The following is a 23924-nucleotide window of genomic DNA, read 5'->3' as shown; positions in this document are numbered from 1 at the left end:
TTTACTACTCGCTATGGTTTTCCTTGTGCTCAATTACACGTTTAAATATTCTGAAGCTATATAATTTGTGTCACGTGTTGAAAAGACGAATAATTATTACAGTAAGTGTTTTATTAGTACATGAAGTATTAATGTGTGAATAGTACTTTGTTAAAACACATAAAAATCGTGGTAATGGCCATGGCATTATTTATTTATTTATTTAGCTAATAGATACAGATAATAATTATTGGCTTTATTGGAGAGATACTTTTATGTGTTTAAATATAATTTCGGACATAAGGGCGCTGCGGCTGGCTCAGATAAAGCGCAATTTAGAAGTCCAATTTTCGACCACATTTTCGAGCATCTTGGGTCGTATATCGGTAATAACGCGGCAAATGTTGGCTTCCAATTCGTCCATCGTCTCTGGTTTATCGGCGTAGACATATCCCCATAGAAAATAATCTAAAGGTGTTAAATCAAAAGACCTTGGAGGTCAATTCATAGGTCTATTACGCGAAATTATGCGCTCAATGATTATTTCCTTCAATCAATTGATTGTGGCGAGCGCTGTGTGGCATGTTGCGCCGTCTTGTTGAAACTAAAGCTCTTCCGCATTAATGCCATTTAATTGCAGAACGAAAAAGTCAGTAATAATGGATCTATAGCGTTCTCCATTGATTGTAACGTTCTGGCCGGCATCATTTTTGAATAAATATGGACCAAGAAAAAAAAAACAAACAGTGACTCTTTGTGAATATGACAGCGTCGTCGTTGTATCAAACCCTAAGCTCGCGTTAATGACAGTGACCAAAAACAATCATTCTTTAACAATTGAGAGAAACAACACAAAAGCGTAAAGGATTTTGGGGACCACACAGACCTCGTTACAATCCCATACATAACACGAGTTTACAATAAATATTCTTCATCATTAAGAGAATTCCTTTGCGGCGAAACGGTCACTGATATCATAAATCACCACATTCGTGACATTTCCGAAAATGAAATACGACACTGGACGAGCGAACGTCGCTTTCTAAAGGCGTAGAGCTATTTCGCCGTTCTATAAAGCGACTGAAGTAAGCGGCTAGAAGATCGCTGCACATATGCGATTGGCCACAAAGCTCAATAATGGCTTGTAGATTTTCTTCATTCCAAATGCAGCAAATTCGCTTGTTGATGTAGCCATTCAACCAAAAAGAAGCCTCATCGTTGAACCAAATTGAACCACGATTTTTGAAGAATTTGAACTTGCATTCTCTATTCATGGTGAAATAGCAAAGCAAACTGAGCACTAATCAACTGTCAGCTGTCAAATTGGCCCTCGCTGGAAAAAGTGTTGTGAATTCGAAAAACAAAGCCCTAAAAAATCATCCTTTATAAGATGTATAAGAAAGTTTCACTCCACGACATGTGTTCCAAATTATCATGTATTATATATACGATACAAAACCCGAAGAAACGTATTAGTAAAATTACATAAATACAGTTATTAGTAAAAAGTAGAAGTGAAGGAGATTTTATTTAAATACACACAAATTCTTTCAAAGCGGTGACTGCAAATGCGCACAATATAATGGTTAATAAATCAGAAACTTGTGCATTTTTGTGCCATTTCTAGCGGCATATCTCTCACCATGGCTGCGAGCAAACACCTTGTTGAATAATAAGTGCGACAATCAAAATAGGATATAATTTATTGGGGCGTGCATTGTTCTCTGCCATATGTACACAGTTTGAATTATTACGCAGCGTTATTATTATCTTTCGAATAGGAATTACACGGCGTGTTTCATATGAAAAGGTCCAAAATTTGAATGTGTTGAACCAAACTATTGTACAAGGAATATGTTTAACATGTTTAACGGCATTGTGGCGATATGCGGACAATATAAAATTAGTTGATGAGCACACATTTGGCGAAAAGGGTCGACGATTTATAAATGTTCGACATTATAAACTGACACTATATGAGGCTCAAAATAAAAGATATTCTACATTTATATATTTTATTGTAAATTGTTTAAATTTTTTTGTATACTAATTTTTGGTCCCAGAATGTATGCGTTTTACTCCAAATATACATTTTTTATGTAACTATTATTTACTGTTTACACATAAGATTTTAAGACGTCTTTGGATCAATCTTTAATATGTTTTTATTACAACATGCTCTACTAGAGACTAGATAGATGATAATTTGACTACTGTGTAAATGCTAAAGTTGAAATTGAGGAGTTTGTGATGTAATATTTAAAAATCTATGTTCAAAAATAGCAAATCAATTATATTAGCATTGATCATAGTAGTTCAGTCCAATTTAGGCGTCAAAAATCGGGAGTGGCCCCGTGACCTTAATCGACATCGACCGTAGGCAGTTGGAGAGAAAGCTCAGAAATTCGAAGTTGTCAAGGAGAGTTAATGCCACACGGCGGTCTGTACAAAAGAGAGTAGGAGTTGACTTAATTTCGTGAGTCATTAGGGTGATAAGTATTGCTAGGGCCCGGTCAGTCCCGAAAAGGTCGCCCGCTTAATAAATAACTGCGGCACGTTCCCGCCGCCCTTTTGTGCTTCTATAAAATAAATTGAAAATCCGACGGAAAATTGTTTCAGCAATACACATACATAAACATACATGTGCACAAAGCCTCCTTCTTCCGCAGAGTATTTTTCTTCCGAGAAATACGGACTGGGACTCTAAGCCTCAGTAGACGCTCTGTAAACGTTCAGCTCGTGAGGAGAAACGCTATGGCCTGTTCGGGCGAGAGATTAACATCCATTTCTCTGAAAAATAGCTGTAAGATCGAACGGAATGGTGTATATAAGTATTTATCATTTAAGACATTTATTTTACAAGCTAAGATAAATTATTATATAAAATATACTTAGTATAATATTTGATATATCATTACTAAGCTGACATTAAAAATTAATTCGCTATTCAAAGCCATTAGGCAAATAGAATTTATAAGCAGCAAAAATACCACAAAGAACACCCCATAGTTTAATCCAAGCCATCATCAGTCGGCGGAAAGTTTCCGAAGAAAAAGGATGACGTCTCCGGGGAAATGTATTCAAAGTTACTAAACGCCTGCGTCAACATGGCCTATTTTCCCCCATGTGAGGGTATTTTTATACATATATGATATATTTAGGGCCCTTTCGATGTACAACAGAGGCATTTATAGGGATGCATTATTGAAGTTCGACATTGGCACATCGCGATCGTATTTCATTTTATTTTTTATGAAAACGAATCACTGCAGAGGGTAGCGCAGGTTATCGGATTTAGATTCGGATCACGATCGTGGTCCTCGTGTTCGGTTATAACGACACGTGACTGTTCAAATGGTCATTTTTCAATGTTAGGGAAACATAATTTATCCAACTGATATATGAATAGTGTTCAGTGATTTTTTATACTATAAATAGCGTTGGAGATTTTAAAATAACGTTAAAATGTTATGAATAAGAAAACGACGGAGAGAAGTCTTGATTATGACAGAGCCTTCCATGTTGCAGCATTTGTCAAGGGTCATTGACGCAATGACCATAATTTGACACATGATTAAAACATCAAAAATAGTGTCATTTTGTTGCTTTAATCATGTGTTGAAAATATATGTATTTTGCAAAAAATATATACAAAATTATGTAAATTTCCGAGTTCTTATATTTAAGGCAAATATTTTGTCTATATCCAATATTAAATGTGAAGACTTGGATAGTAATGAATGTAATTTGTTTATAATATTAATTAAATGAGTAACAATTGTAACTATATTGTAATAAAAAACTCTATTTCAGAAACTTGCAGCGGACAAAAGCTTTTGCAATGAAGTTTTAAAAATATATAAAAATATTTATATTAATTGATATTTCATTATTATTCAATAAAGAAAGGATTCTAAAAAATTCTATTTCTTACTAACCAATATTTAAAGAGAGCTTTATACTGACATATAATAGTATAAATACATACTTAGATAGTATAATGCATATTGAAACCTGGAATGATCAACACAATTATCTCTCTTAGTTTGACCTTTATGTTAAACACACATTTTGCACATGTATGAACGTATTAACAATTTCGTGTATTTACATATGTATTATGATATATATATATATACACACACAAACACACACACACACACATACACAAATATATGTATATATATATACGTATACAAGTACAGGAGCTTTATAAGATTAATAAAATATTTATTGATTGTCAAACAAAAGGGACGATATTTTCTATTTGCTACCACCCATTCCGCCTTTAGTATTTTCTTCGTTTTCAATTCGGCCGTAATAGGTCGAATAAGAAAAAAAGGGAAAAGCCCTCATAAGCAGCCGTGGAGATTTACGGGGCCAAATCGGGTTCGGCGTAGTGGGAGTGAAGAACGAACGAATGAAGAATAAGAGGAAGAAGAATGTCTCTTGTCCTCGCTTATGAGAGCGGAGACGGACAAGGGGTAATGTGCGATACCGGATCACGATCTGGCACGAATCGATTAAGTCCGAAAACAAACCATCAATTTTTCAGGCGACTTATTTTTGGAAAAGCGACGCTATGGCACTTTATCTCTCTCTCTCTCTCGTCTTGACGATTCGGTGTATGGCGGCGGATTCGTATAACGACGGTTTCCACGATAATATACGCGCAACTGTCAGCCTCGGGGGTGAGAGAGAGGGTTGTAATTTATGTGTTTGCTGCGGGGGTAGTAGCAATGGTGCTAGATGCTATGTCGGCCTAAGGGAGACAATTTTTAAGGGACGGGCTACTTTACATATCAAGGGCAATATGTCATTTCGGGCCGCGGGCTTATATAGACTTAGCCGAATGTTAAACAACAACGTCATTAAACGAACGGCAAGGGGGTAGCAGTGAGACATATGCCTGCAAATGGCGGCCGTCCGTTCAACGCACTACTTACCACAATATGGAGATAGGGCGATATATTTTGTATATCAGAACCTCTACCTTTTCCAGATATAACAACATATTATATAATATGTGCCTTATATTTTTGCCTAATATAAAATGTATAACCTACATATTTTATAAGATGAAATAAAAACACACATTAAACCTTCATATGAAAAACACACAAAATCCCGTTTTTTTACTCAAAGGATAATTCAGTTTTATACAAGCAATGTATTAATACTGCAAATATCTATATTAGCTCGTTACGTATGCATTTATATTATATAAATCATGACCTAGCTTCATTTTATTCAAAATATTGAAATTCTTCAATGATATTACGAATAGCTAATAAAAGCAAATATGAGATGATTGATCAGAATTATAATTATGAATTTTAATCTTTTACAAACAATACAAATTTTTAAAAATGTTGAAATAGTCTACGACGTCTACGTTATAGTCACAATTTATTAGCAGCAATTTTTCATATTAGTTTTTCAATGAAAATGTAATCCGGAATATTGCAAGTATATCACGTCTGTCTCAAATCCGCGAGGACTGATCAAAAAACAAATAGGAGACGATTGTTATTCTGCAATATTATATCTTTTGAGTCAATAAAGTGCTGTAAACGATCTTAGAAAATTTCAAAATAACTTTTGTAGAGATTTTCTGCACGTGTTTTTAAGGCCTCCGTCGAACGTCATTAATGGTGTCAAAACGTTTTCTCTTCAACGCCAATCTAATTTTTGGGAATAGCCAGAAGTCACAGGGAGGCAAATCAGGTAAATGCGGAAGGCAGCTAAGCACTATGATGCCTTTTTTGCCCAAGAATTCGCCTACAATCTTCGCCTTGTGCGCTGGTGCTTTTGAATGTTGAAACTAGACATACAAAACGCACGCCACAACTAAGAGATGACGATATTAGAACCGGAGATATTACTAATATAACTAGTCCTCATTTGGGACAGGCAATATACTTTCACCACTATTCTGTCTAAAAACCATCAAGAGATTATACACAAGGAAAAAAGGAATTAGACTTAAAATACTGATTATCTTATAAAAACATCAAAACAACACTTGCTAATTCGTGCTCATTAAAAACCCTTCTAATTATAACATTTCACTTTATTTGTCCATATTATAAATAAATTTAAGAGCCTAAAATTTGGCTTTAAATCAATGAAATATAATAATATACATAATATGTATTAATAATATCAAAACGCATTAAAACATATTTTTGCATTTCTCTATTACAATTTTAAGATTACAAAGCGCAATATGATTTTGACAACGAGATCACACTCGTGTTGGATTGAGCCGTTGTGAAAAAATAAAAGCTTTAAGCGTCTAAAATGACTGCTATTTAGATGATTTATATTTTTTGTCAAAGGTATAAGTCAGCTAAAATAAAGATCTAATCTGAACACAAACATCACGTTAGAGCTCTTGCCTATGTCGTTAGCCATAATGACAAAAAATGCGTTTTTCTTCAAGTTTTTTTTTGTTACACCATATCCAAAAGCATCTATAACACCCACACATACAATATACGTATAATATATATGTATATGACATATATCAACATGTTATTCATAATATCAACATGTTATTCAGCAAATTATAATATCGAATGAGACAATTTTCCGCATAAACAAGTGAGCTTTACACCCGGGGGAATGAAGATAATTCGCGCTCCACGGTGGATACGTACGCTACACCCTGTTCCAAAATCGACTCAATATATACAGTGAGCGTGTATATAAAAAAATACACGTATAGATTAACGAATGCACACGGTCCGGTATAGCGGTTATTTATGATAATGTAGTAGTAGCCGGAATTGCGAAGGTTTCTGTTGGAATTCTGAAAACTATATACTCTATGGTGGCACACACATTAAAATTCAGTGTCGCATTTTGGCTGTCGACTTTGTAATTGAAGCGTAAAAAGGGTACCTAAATTCCAAACGCCCGCACTCGTCGGCCATTTTGAATAATTTATAGGAATCGCGTAATTATGCGCGGGACAGTGCGAAATTCGATCAAATCCGCGAATAATTATCGCCGCAAACATGAGATAAATAATTTATTCTAATTAGGGTTATACAATTAAAAACTTGGCTTGCTAATTCATTTTAAGCCAGACGGGTGTTTTATATATTCGACTTACTTAAACAGGTATTTATGGAAGCGATATATCCATGAAAAATAATGGAATGTTCATGTTTTGTCAGTAAGAAACTGATATTTTTAGACGTTCAGTGTGAATAATTAAATTGTTTTGATAGTATACGGTTTTTATGCTGTTTAATTTATTACAAAGACAATACTTTCTGTACTAATTATATGTAAATAAAAACTAGGAAATACATAATGTTTGGGTATATTTTTTGGATTCACCTGTATCTGTTTTCAGTCTTAAACTATATATATTTATTGTTAAGATTCGTCTTTTGACCATCTTTAATATTTACTATTCGCAGTTTTCCAACCAATGTGCAAATATTTATTAATTTATTAAAATAAAGACTACCATGACTCGATAGGTTAATTTTATGCGTTACAATGGGCAAAAGCATAAAACATATAACAATTAAAAATAAATATTTAAGTAAAAATTTGAAAATGAGACAGACGCAAATCACTTCAACAGGTGTGCATTGTCTCATACGAACTGAACAACTCCCCTGTATGTGAACGAGAAAATATCAAGATCTCGATGCACGGCATTGAGTAGTCGGACGGCCATTGCCAGAGAAGAGTTGGAAAATGCTCCTTTACAGACAAGAACAGAGGACGCGACCGAGAACTATGACCACCCTCCATTCTACTTTCTACATTCAGAGCTGCTCGAGCATCGAAGGGTTGTAAATTATGCTGAGCAATATTGAAAAGTGTTTAATTACATAAACACTTTTGCGAGTTGACAATAAAACGTATTTCAGAGCTCACAAAATAAAAGCATTGGAATACAGAAGCGGAACTCAAGTATAAATCCTAAAGAATATTATATTGTAGTTTTTTTCTAAAAAATGTTTGCTAATTTAATTGCAAAAATATAATAATGCATTGGTTTATTAATTCACAATCAATGGGTTTATTTACATTTTTGGCTTGTGCTGCAAAATTTCAAACATTGAAAATGTTAACAGTGCAAGAAAAAATATTGGGCATCCTCAACGAGTATAGAAGAGTAAGTAATTTTAAGGATAAGCCAACTGGTCTCTTAAAAATTGTCAAGGTAAGCCATATGATACATGTGTAAAGTGAACTAATTTCAAATAAAAACTAAAATTATAGATCAGAGCAATGCACTCTTAAGATATTAATCTAAATAGATGGTTCAAATAAAATCAACTGTTATACAATATATTTTATATATTTTCTAATTAGTTTGTAAATATCAAAAATTTAAGTGGCCATAAATAGGAACAACTTTGCATAAACTTTATTCTCACAGGTTGTATTAAAAATAAATATATTTTCCATTATTGATTTCTAAAGTTTAACTTCTCAAATTACCAACTTCGAATTCGCATTAAAACTTAAATTTCATACTGAGGTACTATTAAAAATACAATGCACACACAGACAGCAGCGTGCAGAAATATCTCCGGAGGCCCATCGTTAGCATAAATAAAGAAGCAATTAAAAGAGTTTATGTTCATTAAGTTGCTCGGTTGAAAATCTCGGTATTTGGTGGAATTGTACGTGGCTCGGTTTCTTAAGCCCCTACATTGCTGACAATTAATTCTCGAACAAATTAGCATTAAGGCGGCATCAAGAGAGAACAAGGCGACTTGGCAGCGGTTTCGCTCGGGGGTGCATCAGCACCGCGGTTGCAATTATGCAGGGCTACTACCCCCTAATGGTAATTTAACGTGAGGTCACGTTAGTGGGTCACGCGCACTAATAGCGTGTGCTCGAACGCCGAGTAAACATGTCGTCGGGCAGTGTTGTTATTGAATTATGGACGATAAGATCATGGAACTGAGCGTAAAAACGATCATTTCAATACTTTGACTTGCCTAATATTTTTTATGACATGTGCAAGGGTGAGGTAAATTTATAAATACATCTAAAAAGATTATGAAGATAGGTGACAATACAAAGTAGCCAAATATTCTTGCAAAAAGTACCGAACCATGCCTTCTTTAAAATTTATAAAAAATGTGACTTAATATATACGAAAGAGGCGATTGTGACCCTCTATCTATTTATTAAATGTTGCTTTACTTTAGATATATTTAACACGGACGTTATTCTTCACAACTTCAAATACGACTGGCTGGTCAAATGTCTGAAAGTTGAATTTAAAAAAGAAGGCTCACAGTAACCGTACTTTTCAGAAAAATGAAAAGCTTAAATGTCCTGAGAAACAACGAGGTTAAAGAAGTAATTTCGTTTAACGAATTAAATTTCAATTTAAAATAATTTTATTTATTTTAATATTTATTTTTTGTGACGGATATGGGTTGAGGAGTCATATACAATGCGGTAAATTATACATACGGGTATACATGTATTGGAAGAATTATGGTTCGAGGTTACATGGTAGCAATAAGAGTAAGAGTCATATTCACATGAGACGGTCGCATGAATAGTGCTTTTTCAAACTCAAATTTAGACAAATCAACAATTCGATTTTAATATGACTATAAATTAGGGGATGTACTGTGCCGAAAGGGTTGACGGGTTAGAATTTGCTTTAATTCATAAGAAAAACATATATTGAAGCAGTGGTTTCCAAACTTTATATTATTAAAAATCTAAAAAAAATGTTGGTACCTCCTATGATTTCATAAAATAATTCAGACACTTTTTTAAATAGTAAAAATATGTTTTCTTGCACAAACTAAAAAATGGAATTTACGGAATAATAATAATGTATCAATTAAATCAACTTTTATTAGCATAAAGTTTATGAAATTGCGGTGTCATCGATGAAAGTAGTGCTCAAGAAAATTTTTGCACCACAAAACGAGGTTAATATTTAAATTTTATAGCAAATAATGCGAATACATATTTTTTGCATTAAAACAATGTTACAAATGGCAACAGAGCTTATTAACTTTGCATGACAAATTCTCTCAAAAATTATTTTCCTTGATTTAAACAAAATTAGAATTTTTGTTTCAATGAAGTATTGCATGATATTTATATTAGTAGTTCGTTTTCAAAAGTTGTCAATCCAAATGCATCTATTTGTCGATGAACACATTCATCGACAAATAGATTCTGTGCACAATGCGAACTTTGTGAAATCATCGTCATTGAAATAATGTTAAAAGTGCATTATTAAACATTAAGTCATTTTAAAGAGGAAATATGCGGAATATATTTTTTGTTATTTGAAATTTCCATAACCCTAATTTTTTTATGAATGTTTTTAATTTGTATTTTTAAATTAGTAGATACGTTTGTGGTCATTAAGTATTTAAGTGACTAAATATTATTAATATACATTTTTAAGTACATAGGCAAGTTTAAAATTAAATTTATCGTTCTCCGATAAATTTGCCCTTCCTTGTAATTTTTAGCAAGGAGAATTGCAGGTTCCTCTTTAAGTTCGAAAGCCTTTTGAATCACTATTGCACGAGGTGTAAGGTATATTTAGCTCTCAAATTTTCACACAACTTTCCAAGCGACCTAGTTTTTTAAAGACTGCTTTTGATGCAATTTACACCTTTTGTAAAAGTTTGTTAAGTTTCTCGCTCACATTTTTGGACATAAGAGCTCTGTGAAACATGCAGTAAGACCAGATATTGCTATAAGCTTGAATATTATTTTATGTAACATCTCTAGTAACTTGTATTAAGAATTTCGAGCTGATCGTAAAGATCTTCAATTATATCATAAATTCATTTTTCAACTGTATTATCAACAAGCGGTAGGTATACGTCGCAACTGTTTTGCATGGTTCGTAGAACATTATTTCAACAAAATCAATAGCTGTTGCTAAAACGAGCTTTTATTCTATAGTATGTATTTTTTACATTTTGCAATTGTGTAAAAAACTTAGTAAGATTCTAGAAATGCATTTGTTAGGATTGAAACAAGACTTAAACTCATCTAATTTTCTATAAAAAAATTATATGAATTAATCGATGTATTTATAATACATATAGGTGCAATGTGCCGTTTGAATTGACATGGCTTCATACTATATTCAGCCAAAACTTTCGTACACATTGGTTTTTCTAAACCATTTTTAATAACTGTGAATCCTAATTATTTTTTTGTTTTATTCCTACTATCTTGTATAAGCTGCAGTATCATATATTAAATACATTTATAAAAAACGATTGAAGGTTAAGATTTTCGCGCGTCCCAGTTTGGAAACCGCTGTAATAGAGCGGTTATTGTATATTTTACCACGTTTTAAAATGGATCTGCGGATAAAATTGAAGATGTAAGTTTGTATGTATCATTGTTATAAAAACAAGTTGAAACGAATTTTAATCTATATTTTACGAATATTCTCGCGAATTGTAAAGATATAGCACGTTCGTCTAATTAAAAAATTTGAATTATTCCACGAGATTTTAGTGTGCTAATGGAGATTCGAGTAACCTAACCCCTATATTAGCAGTAAGTCATTTATAACGGGTAGAAGAATAAATTAAATAATTAATCGAATCGCGGCGGGCTAATTCAACCCCGTTTATCTTCTCATTTGCATGAGCGATTTTACAATTGAATACGACTAGTTGCGAAAATTAAATCGCAAACGGAGTAGCCGCGAAAACTTAATTATAACGCGGCGGTTGGAGTAAACTAAATAAAGCAATATATATTTGACTTAACGCGAACGTACACGCGCGGTTATTAGGTTAAGTTCGGCTTGCCATCGCGCTTATTTGGGTATTATACAAATAAATGGTAACTGAGCTATTCATGGTTTAGTATTTCAGGATAATCGAGTATTAAAATAATAGAGTGATCGGAATTAGAGGGATTGTACTTGCGATAATAACTTTGTGAAATTGAAAAGTTTTTTTACAAAGGGTATAATTTAAGGTAATACGAGCATATAGTAAATCAAAACTGAAATAAATGGCAGTGTAAAGGCAGATACTTATACAGTGAAACCTCGGAATGCGAGTAACGTGGTTTACGAGTATCGCAATACAAGGTATTTTTATAAATTAATTATGACTTGATAAGCGAATGATGTTTTGCAATACGAGTACGTATTGCCTAACTTTCTCCCTAACTGAGCCAAAGGTTATTTTCAATAGTCGATTTTTTTCTTGCAGTGAAGATATACCTTTTAGAAAATAATTTGAAAATAACGAGGAACGTAGCCTGGAGCTGACCACCAAAAAACTAATAGATATGCAGCAAGAGCAACAGCACGAGGCTGGAGAGGATATCTCGTCTTAGGAGGAGTAGACATTTATAAAATGTGGCAAATAGTACAACATTTCGTGGAAAAGCACTACCCAAGTAAAGCTGTAGTATTGCAAGCCATGAATCTATTCAATGTCACATTTTCGCCAAATCTTCAATAGAAGAGAAACGCACGTGTCATTGAACAGGTTCCAAGTTAAATTTCCAATCAAATAACAAATAAATCAGTGAAAGACAGCAGTGATTCCGATATGAATAAATAATAAATATAAGAATTTTATTATAAACTAAAATAATAAAAAACATTAAAAATATACGTATATTTTGTATTTATAATTTTTATATTATTATTTTTGGATTTTAAAACGAATTAACTTATAGGAAAAATTGCTTTGATAAACGAGTGTTTTAAAATAGAGTTCGTTTCTGGAACGAATTATACTCTTAAACCTAAGCTCTACTGTATATATTGTAGATACAAACATACATATGAGCTAAGGATTATGTCCCGGGAATTTTTCGTCGTAATTTTCTGTGAAATTCAGTCTCGAATCCCAGGAAATATTAAAAAATATTAGGATTCTAAATTTTATGAAGTTAAAATTTATATTAAAAATACATAAGCTTATATAGCGATTCTAAAAAATATTTTAGACACATCTCCCATTTCAGTGAACAGCTACTGTGTCGTAGCAACTCTCTTTTAATGCGTAATGTATAAATAAAAATCGAGCCCCGTGAATTCCCAAGATTTATAAAAGTAAGTCTCTTTTCCCGTGACTCCCCAAAAGTGCCGAGAATATCATCTGTATATGATATATGAGAAAACGTCACTTATTCGTCGAATCCAATAACTCGGTATACGCGATCGGTAAAAATATAAAACACACATTTATACAAATCGCCTTTAGCATAATTTGAATTATATTATCGACAGCGTGTATTAAATATAATAATATGAAACATACGTATATGAATAACAATGTTCAAGATGGATGAAAAGCGATTTGTATTACGAAGATGATCGATTGCCGTGTAACACGTGCTATAATATTTCATTTACGTTTCGGTCGTGACGGGGTATTTTTTTCCGACAAAATTAATATTAATACTTAGACATTGACCTATTTGCGTCGACCAAAAAAAACACCAAACTCGCACAACACGAGCCCGATAATTCGCCCGGGCAGGTCCTCCAGATGGTATCTGCAATGAAATACGTCAGCGCCGAAAACCCAGAAAAGCCCGAAGAGAAAGGGGTTCTGCGAATATTTTTTTCGCTCGGGTTTAACACGCGACAAATGGGTAATAAGGCATCGGGAGGCGTTTGCGATCCGTGCGAGTGGATATCGAGAAAATGAGGAAAAAACAAATGTTTACGGCCGTCGCCCCGGGCTGAATAAAGAAAAAGTGGAAAAAATGTATACACATCTACATGGCTTATGCAATATCCGGGGGTTCGGGTGATTTTCTTGAAGAGGGTTTTACAGCGGTTGGCCTCTCGATTTCTATTGGTTACGAAGATAAATGAGGCATTTGACGGGGCAGGGGGAACAATTTATACGAGCAGGGCGAAAAAACCCCGCCAAAGCGGCTTTTTTATTATTTATTTATATTATTTATTGTATAAATAAATGTTTCTCTCCGTTTGCATTCTCGGTAGTACTACCACTTAGCGGCTCGTGGAAATACTGGGACGATCTATTTTAGTATTTGGGGCATATCACTGATGATTTACCTATACTTAGAAATACAACATATTGCTGTCATATTTATTATTAAAAAATAGTGACACATTTAAATTAGGCAATAATGACTCAAATGACTTATACCTGACAAATGTTAAAAATTATTTTTCTTTAAAATTATATATAAATATATATTTTGAAAGTAATAAATACATAATCGATATCTAATATTGTGGTAATTTAAAATATCAAATTCTTATTCGTTTTATATAAATATCATATTCTTTTTTTATAAAATGTTTACTTCAATACAATAATTTATTATACAAACATGCTATTATATATAATACATGCTACTGGTTTATAACTATTTTTACGTTCACAACTCTGTTATTAGTTACAATATAAACAAAATAAGAATACAACGTTGATGGTTATAATGTAAGAAAAAAGAAAACTAAAAGCCCTCTTTCAATTTAAATTGGAAAAACAATGAATAGTGTTAATTTAAGTGAAGCCGTGGTCGGCAACCTGGTTTGTACCGCCAACTAGTGGGCGATTCAAGCATCTATGGTGGGCGATGGGTGTTATTGTCTGTTACAAATTTTATTTTTTCTCCATAAATTGATATGTCTATATGATAACTTAGCATGTTTGGGTATATAGCTGGGTGTCTAATTCGCGGCCCGCATGTGGCTTACGAAACTAGCTTATGCGGCCCGCGTTATCAATATTGATAAAAATTGAATAATTAATTCAATTTTTTTATTATTTTATAGTTTCTACACTATCTTTAAATAATACTGGTAAAATAAAAAGGCAATATATACGACAAAAGAGCATTTCATAAAAAAAAAGATGCAATAGAACCTAATTTTTAAAATTATTATATTTAATTTCGTTCAAAATTTATTAAACTGCAAAGAGTGTGACGTAAGCAGAAAAATATAAATCTGGAAAAATTCTAAGCAAGGCAAATTTGTTTACTGACGATGAATTTATTAAATAAAGTATGTTTTAAAAAGTAGCAGAAATAATCTGTATTCAAAACATACAAATACTTCTAAATCTTATTCCATAGATTTGAATTAAAGTACTGATGTTACAGATATGGTTTAACTTCTTTTGAGGATTGACAACGAATTTAATATTAAGAACTGACTTTCCTAGTTTCACTAAAGGATTTTTTTTACAGATTTGTATGCAGCAGAAAAAAAAACATTAGCAAGATTTCGATTGATCGTCATATGTTTAATATATTAGCTAGTTAGATAAACGACGATACAGAATAGATCGTTAATTTCCATTTTATAACGTATCATTGCATTCTACATCAATAAAGCGACGTTAAAAATGGATGTACAGCATAAACGTCATTAACAAAATATTCTTGTTTTTAATGACATTTAAAATTTCCCCTGAGCTAACTTTGCAAGACATTGCTTATAATATATGCAATGTAAATTGCATATATATTATAATTTATAAGTCGAAACTATCTACACTAGTGTGAGAGATATCGTTCTAGTGCTAACATAATTTTTTTATTAAAAAAAGTAAATTAAATAAACATAAATTTATATACAAAACTACACATTGATCTAGGCTGAATTATTAGTACACTGTGAAGACTATATTTTCGTTTTCAGCAATTTTATTCTTACCTTAAAAAATACTAATAAATATGATATTAATATAGTTATTTATAGTAGATTTTGGGATTCAAAATCATTCTTATGTATATTTAAAGTTATGCGATATATATTTTTGTAGATAAAGATTTTATTAAATATGTAAATTATTTGTAGTACATATACCAGTTATAGAAAAGATACTATCTACTGTAAATGCATATGATAAAAAAATAGTGCTACTAAAAGGCAAAAATAAAAAACAAGAGTTTAATCAAAGACCTTAGAGTTAATTTTAGATTGCTCATATTAGTCCTAATTATTTGAGAGCCTACATGTTATCAAACGTACAAATTAAGCAATTGAAGGCAGGTCAGCCCGAAAAAGTTTGTTAGGTAAGGTTGACGGGAGAAAATTATAATGATTATGCGGAGTAATAGTGTCCGTCGTTCGGGTCGGTAGAAAATTCGTTTGAGGGGAAATTCTCGCGAGAAAGGAGCTTTTTCGTGGCGAAAGGAGATTTTATCGGGTTTCAGTTACCCGTGGCCGCCGCATTAGCTTCAACTCATGTGTGTATAATTCAAATTTGGTAAGCTTTTTAGATGCTATCGAACGAAACTGCGTAATACACAGACTGCCTTGGGTTTATTTATTTATTTCTATTTTGGGGCACTAGATTTGATAAAAAAAATTATATAACGTTGAAATTTGGTCACGCTAAGAAAGAAACTAAGATTTAGATCAGTATTTCTGAAACACTTTTGTATAAACTTAATTATAAATAAAAAAAATATTATAATAAGTGCGTAGAATACTTAGATTATGTTTTCATATATAATACGTACAGTTTTTTACAATTAAATGCTAAAAAATCAACATTTATTTAAATTAGAAGAGTAAATAACAGCTTTCTACTTCATATACACTTCTGGTAAACAGCAATTCGTGACTCTTTCAGTAAATAGAGCAGCAGTCAAACAACCAATTGAAAATTAAATATAAAAATAAAAATTTTAACATTACGATAAGAAAATGAATAAAAGAAAATAAGTTATATATTTTTACACATTTGTAAAAAATTCCTTCGCTTGTACTGATTTTTATTTTGTACCAATAATGTAATTATGAAATAAGAACTCGTTTTTGACAGAGGTTCTATCAATACAAAATAATACTTAATGCCACAATTGCGTAATCATTAGAACTTTTAGACACCTCTTAGAATGCGCGATAAACAATGCGTCTAACTTGCGTAAAAACCGCTATTTTCATCTATCCTTCTATGTAACGAACGTAGCAGTTTCGCAAAGGCGTGAATATATTTCGTTGGTTGAATAATCGAGAGATCCAGTTGGCCCATCAACATCCACATATGTGATTCGCCAGAGTTGTTTCGAATCATGAATATTAAAGATGTGACACTTTGTCACATCGGCAGATAAACCGATTCAAGATAAGAGGGTCAGAGGCGAGAAACAATAAAACGAGCTCAGACAAAAATATGAAATTCGAGACAAACCAAGAGACCTGCATCCATACGATAGACAATAGCGGATCGTCCAGAGGACATCACGAATACGTCTTAGTTTTTTCACCAGCAGTCTACGGAATACAACTCAAAATTATTTCTCTGTGCAAAATTGTACTTAATTAAATGGATAGTAACATGCTTTTTCGGCAAAGTCACTCCATTGGCTTCAAAACCCAAAAATATGTATATATATTGAGTTCATTATCTGATTGAGCCAATCAGGAAATCATATAAAATTTATGAGTTTGCATAATGTCCTATATACACATTTTGTCTTATATTTATAAAACAAATTTAGTACCTTTCAATTTTTTAAGATAACACTTACACATATGTATGTATTATAGAGCAAATAAAAATAATATCATCATCGCACAAATGTATTTAATTTAATACAAAAAAAATACTCCATTTCCATTCCAAAAGCTTTTCAATTTCGTTCTTCATAAAATTTACCGCATATGGTGGTTAAATAATGAATGGGGAGAGAGCTTTTATTGTTAATGCAAAAAGGAAAAAGTATGGAGGTCAACACTTGGGTGCTTGACCGAGCCATTATTTTTCTCTTTTATTCTATGAAAGAGCTAAAGCAAAAAAAGCTCGGACAATGCAAAAGAAAATTTTCCGCCGGGGAACATCAAAAAGGCCTTGTTCGCTCGTTTTCATAGCGCACGCTTTCTGAATGAAGACGATGACTCTTAATTAAGATTGCATTTTATAACAAAAAAACGCAAACCGACGTTTGAAAGCGTTATTATATACGACGAATTGAAACGAGCAATACACAACACCATTTTTCGATTTACATTTGAAAAGATTTTCGACGGCTTTGAATTGCTAAAAAAACGAAACAAAGCCACCCAAATTGCCAAGTAACGTTGTATGCTAATCAGCCAGAGCGAGCTTTTCCATTGTCGAGGCCACTTCTTATATCCGAAATGCTTCTATTTGGAAACTCAGCATAATTAATAGACACGTTGAAAGGTCAAAAATTTTATTTCAATAAAAAATAAATAAGTTGAATAGTGTTTTATTTAAATACAAAATAAATGATGCTGCATTATTCTGATTCACTTACATTACTGCTAGACTTGTATCTAATAAAAACGTGTTTAATTTTTGTTGTTGATATAGACCAGATATATTTTTAAGACTATCCTTGTAAGCATTTTAAGTTGGTTAAAATCAGAGAAGTAGAGATTTTGTCAAGGCTAAGACCGAAACAGAACCGCGCAAAAGACAATTCGTATGTCTTTAATGTAAATAGAATCGATGTTATAATGGAAAAAAAGAATCAATCAAATACCGAGAACATAATAACGATAATCATAAAAAATACCTCTACTTTGAGCTTTCGTACCAGTCTAATAAGTATTTGTTGCGTAATATAATACGGCAAACAGGATTGTTTTGACCGCCAGTAAGCTTACACCAGCTTTAACGGTTAAACCGCGAGTTTTCCAGAATTAATATTTCACGTAGGTAAACATCCGAAAATAAACCGATCGATAAGCTCGCCGCATTGCTAACGTTTAAAAAATACATTATCCCTGAAGTTTGAGTATAAATTTTATAAATTATTAATTGATAAACAAGGATTTCAACATTTCTGTTAACGATAACGATGTGGTAAAATTTATTTCAGAATTAAATAAGCCTCCAAATCTTTTTTTGTTATACATATATTATATATATATCATGTATGTATTTCAATTTTATTGAACATACGTGTTTGTATATCTACTATATATAAGTTTATATTACGTAAAATCAGTATTATTATTAAATTTTAATCGCACACGAATTGAGCATTTAATTTGACGCTAATTACGAATATTACAATTTCATTGAGCATTCGTCTCTTAAAATGAATTATTCATTTCATTACTTGTTTAGAATCGTATGAATCAGTGAACTTTTGTAAAGGTTGAATAAATACGTGTGCATTGAAAGCTTTGTATGTTGATCAATTAAGGTTAAGCATATCTACTCTATACATTGTATATATATGTATTAAATATTTTGTAGATATAAGCAATTAAAAGTTTATACAACTTTGGAGACTATTTTGTTTTATAGGTTCGCGTCATATACTTTATGGTTTAAGTAAAATAATGAATTTAGAATTAGTTCGAGTGGAAGTTCAGAATAACCACTAACTAATTGCGATAGTGTTCGATCAAGTGTTAAATTAAATTTTAACTATTATATTTACAATTTAGAATCAATGTAGCGGATTATATTATGATGATGCTATAGTATTATAGTAAATTTTAAAAATGTAAAACAATTTGATCACGCAACTTTAACTTATTTTGTAGAAATTGTTGTTAAAAAGATGTTGCTGATGATTGAGAAGGAAGTGAAATGACACTGTATTAACTCTTTAAAAACAAGCATTTTGATTTTAAAGTCAAGTAATATCTAAAACCGATTTTTATAAAATAGTTATTAAAATATTATACGATTGGAAACATTGTACATTATATGCTGTAAAAGAAAACAAGCATGAGAGTTTTATGATTATGAAATAAATAAAGGCATTAATAGGTTCACAAAAATTGCATTGAGGTCTACGATTAAAAGAAAATAAAGAAACATTTTAAAAATATTATAAATCAATCACAAAATAAAATGTGGATATGATTTTAAACATACGTTACAAGAAGTATTTTATTAAACGCATGTATCAATAAAATTCGGTTAGATTAAGTCGGGATATTGCATTTATGAACTACATATATAAGTAAAATATAGCTTATATTGTGCCTAACTACTCGATTTTAGAAATTGATTTAATATTTTAATAATTATTAATTTGATAATACATGCTTATTATTCGTCTATCTTAGATTCGCATGACAAATAATTGTTTATTATATAATTTTCCTATGCATTGTTTGTGAAATAATTCGCGCCGAACGGGAGATGAAGAAGTATAGAATAAGAGAAGCGAGAGAAAAAGCAATTTCGAACTTTGCAGACTTTTCGCGTTTGGAAGAAAGTTTAATTTGTAAATGGCTTCCTGCGACCCGCGGAACGCTTTTGCGACTGTGAGGAGAAATCTTGCGCGGGCCATCGGTGTACGGTTACGTGAAGCAAAATAAAAAAAAAACGTGAACACAAAAATCGGAACAGCGAACACAAAGAACGGAAGAAAACCCCGAAACGAAGGTGCCGATTGTGGGCAGTCCCACGGTAAGATTTACGGGTAACTACGGAAAAGTGAAAAGGAACTGGACCGCCGCCGCGAGCCTTAAACCTGCGGGTAAACCTATCAAAGCGAAATTTCCCATTTAACATTTTATATATTGGGGCCCGGGCTCGTTCCCAGAGCTTTTATTGCCGTGTATAACAAATCGAGTGTCACATCTATTACGTTTTATTGTTCTTGGATATCCGTAAGACGCTTGACCCGTATACACTTATTAACGAGTATTTTCGGCGATAATGCGTTACGTTTTTTCGCTAGGGTTGAAATACCAAAATATAATAATTTAAAAATATTTTTACATATAATATTTCAAGCTCGTATTTTTCTTATATGTTCCGGTGTGCAGAATAGCAAAGTCAAACATGGGAAACGATCGACTTTAAATTTAAATGCTGGATACCTAAATCGGACTATGGAGGCCAATGTGTGACACATACAAAAAAATATATTTTCAATGACCCAGCTAGCTCGTTAATGGAAATTTCGAAATGTCATCTAAATCAAGGTATAAAATAAACTCAACTTTCTCAACTCATAGCTTTCCCCAAGACCCGTTTAGCGCACCGCCATTGGAAATATTTAAAATCAGTATAAATTAAGGGCAAGTCACGTATGTAAATTTATTGTTTACAGAAACGTGTTAAATCGTACTATTGCTTACTATAATTATATACATACATACATATGCTGAAATCTAACTAATAGATTTACAATTATGTCGCTTGTTAATGTAATGAAACGATAATATCAGTCTACGAAAATTAACGAAAACTTGTACGTACCCTCACGTATGTATTTATGTGTGAATTATTTCCGTTGATATATTCAAAATGTGTTGTGGCATTATATTTACTTACACAGATTCGTTTAAAACTCACGTTTTAAGATAATATATTGTAGCAAAAAGTACTCACCTGCAACAATAAAAAACATTTTAAAATATTTTACAATTGAATTATATACATAAATAGTTCAATAAGTCAATAATAGAAATTCTAAAAAAATACTAACTAAAAACTAAATTAATAATCAAATAATAAAAAACCGCTCCGGGTAAAAATCAGCAGAATTTTCCACAGTTGAAAAAGAAAAACAAGGATGTCCTATTCCACTTTAGTGGTATAAGCTGTTTAGAAAGTTATTTTAAGAATAATGTATGATAATGTACATACTTCAAAAATTGAGAAGTGAAAATAATAATTTTTATTTTTTTGAGAAATGAAAAATTTCGAGAAACCAGAATGTTCATTATAACGCCCTTTCATGTAAAATAAAATTTTCATCGATTTGTTCAGCTGTATTAATTACACTTTTCAATATATTAATTCAACAGTGTTAAGTGGAATTAAAATAAAATAAAACTCTTAAACATCTAAAATTTATAAATAAATAATAACCATTATAAATGTTATTTTAATATAATATAATCATAAATTAACTTCGTAGAATATAATTCACTAAATAAACTATAACATTTAATTATAACATACAATATGGTTATTCCCATTATGTATAACACCTCTACGCCTTCACTCTTTGTAACCAATTACATTGTTTTAGGGATTAAATTACGCAGTTTTAGTGCTAGACAATTTCCACGTAAAGCAATTAATAATAAAAAACTGGTATCTGTGCAATTTTTAATTACATTTTGAGAGCACTCATGCTGTTTTCCATTAAAAAATATATATAACATTCTTAGAAATATGATATAAAAAATATAAATATCTTCGTTAATACTCTGTTAATTCGTAATACTATTGAGGATCTAATTACTTAATGTTTAAAAAACATTTAGTAATTAGATCCTAAAAAAATTAATTATTGATAAGATCAAGGACCTACATTTTATTGATAGCGAATATTAATACAATATAGGCTTTTAACTTTCAAGTATATTCAGATAATAAAACTGTTAAATAAATTAGGGTGTTTTATAACGATGACGGTGATATTCATATTAAAAATTTACAGTTTTACACTAGAGAAATCACAGATGTAAGTAATTTACTGTAATGTTTTTTTCTCGATAAGTGACAAATTAGAAATACGACTTACGATATACGACTATACCGATAAATGTATTGTGTTTATTTTATACATAATACAGCAAATGGAAATAAAAAACATGGGTCTTTCTACGTAAATTTTATTATTTTATTTCTGGATAAAACATTTTCAGCCCTTCATAAAGTTTGTTCGACCAAAAAAAATCATACACCAACCCGACCGCGCTGAGTAATGCGCGCTCGGCCGCGACCTTCGGGAAAGATTAATATTTCAATTTCGGCAAATGCCCGTTTAAATATTGTTTTGCGAAATTGTATTCCATTATGAGAGTTAACTTGACAAATTACAAGGGATGATATGAGAAGGCGGCTAGGGCGTGCTCGGCATAACTGACCGCACCCCCGTCGGTTTTTCATCCTGCCACCGCCGCCCCCAAAAGCATCCATTTTCCGACGGTACGTTTCTTGGATCCGATAGAATTTCCTACCCCAACAACAACCCAACCCCCGACCGCCTCACTGGTGCGCGGGTTGTAGGATAGAGTTAAAGTTTAAAGCCTCCCGATCGTGTCTGACCACCGCTTATAAATTGGCCCCGTGACCCGCCAGTTTTACACGGCACTATTCCGCTTTTTCCTCGAGTAGGATAAATAAATGCATCCAATACGTATTGTTAAGAAATATCAAAAAACTGAAGCCATAAATACGTAATACTCGCAGCGTATTACGTCTTTATTTATGGCTAAGAAAAGATACGAACTGGGAGCAACAAATACACATGGTAATAGACACTAACCATTATGAATCACTAAATTTATAAAGCCCACATATTGAGACTAGACGTAGGTACTTAATTTTTTCAACTGTTTTTTCAATTATTAAATTTCTCAACATAATGAAATAATACATTATAGATAGAAAAACTGACATTTACTTATTTTTTTGTTTAACGTGTATTATTACCACGATTGTGAAGCAATATTAAGCTATATTTACCCTTAGTGGAACTTTAAGAACACTCGGATACGATATATCGCAGAGAAGCGTGTCCGCGCATCGATAAATCGGTCATACGAGGGTTGGTGTTTTGTAAAACTACGGCTAATGGTGGTAAATCACGGGCGAGCGATGGCGTGATATAATAATAAGACGTCGTGTACACATAATGGATACTTCTCGCGCATGTGCAAAGCCTTTCCGTTATCCCGACAGGTGTGTTGTATTGATAACGAAGGAGAAACACGGCTAAATAGATTTACTCACGCATTAAAACCGAACGAAATACAACATTAAACGACGCGTATGAACCGCGACGAGTAATAATTTGCTTTGTTCCCAAAGGCGAACATGTAAGAGTGTCATTATGTGTATTAGTCGTAATAAGTTAGCGTGTAGATTATTCAATAACATTACAATGTTTGCTTAATTACTTTCGCGGTTACGATACTCGGATATGGGGGTGTTTTTATGTCGTAATCGTTGTAGGGGGTGATCGTTAAGTCGCGAGGCTATTCGTTAAAAATTACGATCCATGTACGCGATACGAGTAATATAATAATGATTTTTATG

At 32.1% G+C, this 23924-nt stretch overlaps 1 protein-coding gene across 1 annotated transcript in view; it reads right to left on the bottom strand.

Annotated features, from left to right (window-relative positions):
- The window catches only part of LOC148235982 (protein O-mannosyl-transferase Tmtc3-like), a 215101-nt gene that overhangs the window by 103875 nt on the left and 87302 nt on the right, over nt 1–23924 (bottom strand). The window lies entirely within an intron of this gene.

This window comes from Plectrocnemia conspersa, unplaced genomic scaffold (genome assembly GCF_051122295.1).
Source record: "Plectrocnemia conspersa isolate PC_06_02 unplaced genomic scaffold, ASM5112229v1 ptg000004l, whole genome shotgun sequence".
Lineage (NCBI taxonomy): Eukaryota > Metazoa > Arthropoda > Insecta > Trichoptera > Polycentropodidae > Plectrocnemia > Plectrocnemia conspersa.
Note: the sequence above shows the minus strand (reverse complement) of the source record. Positions and strands in the feature narration are given on the sequence as shown.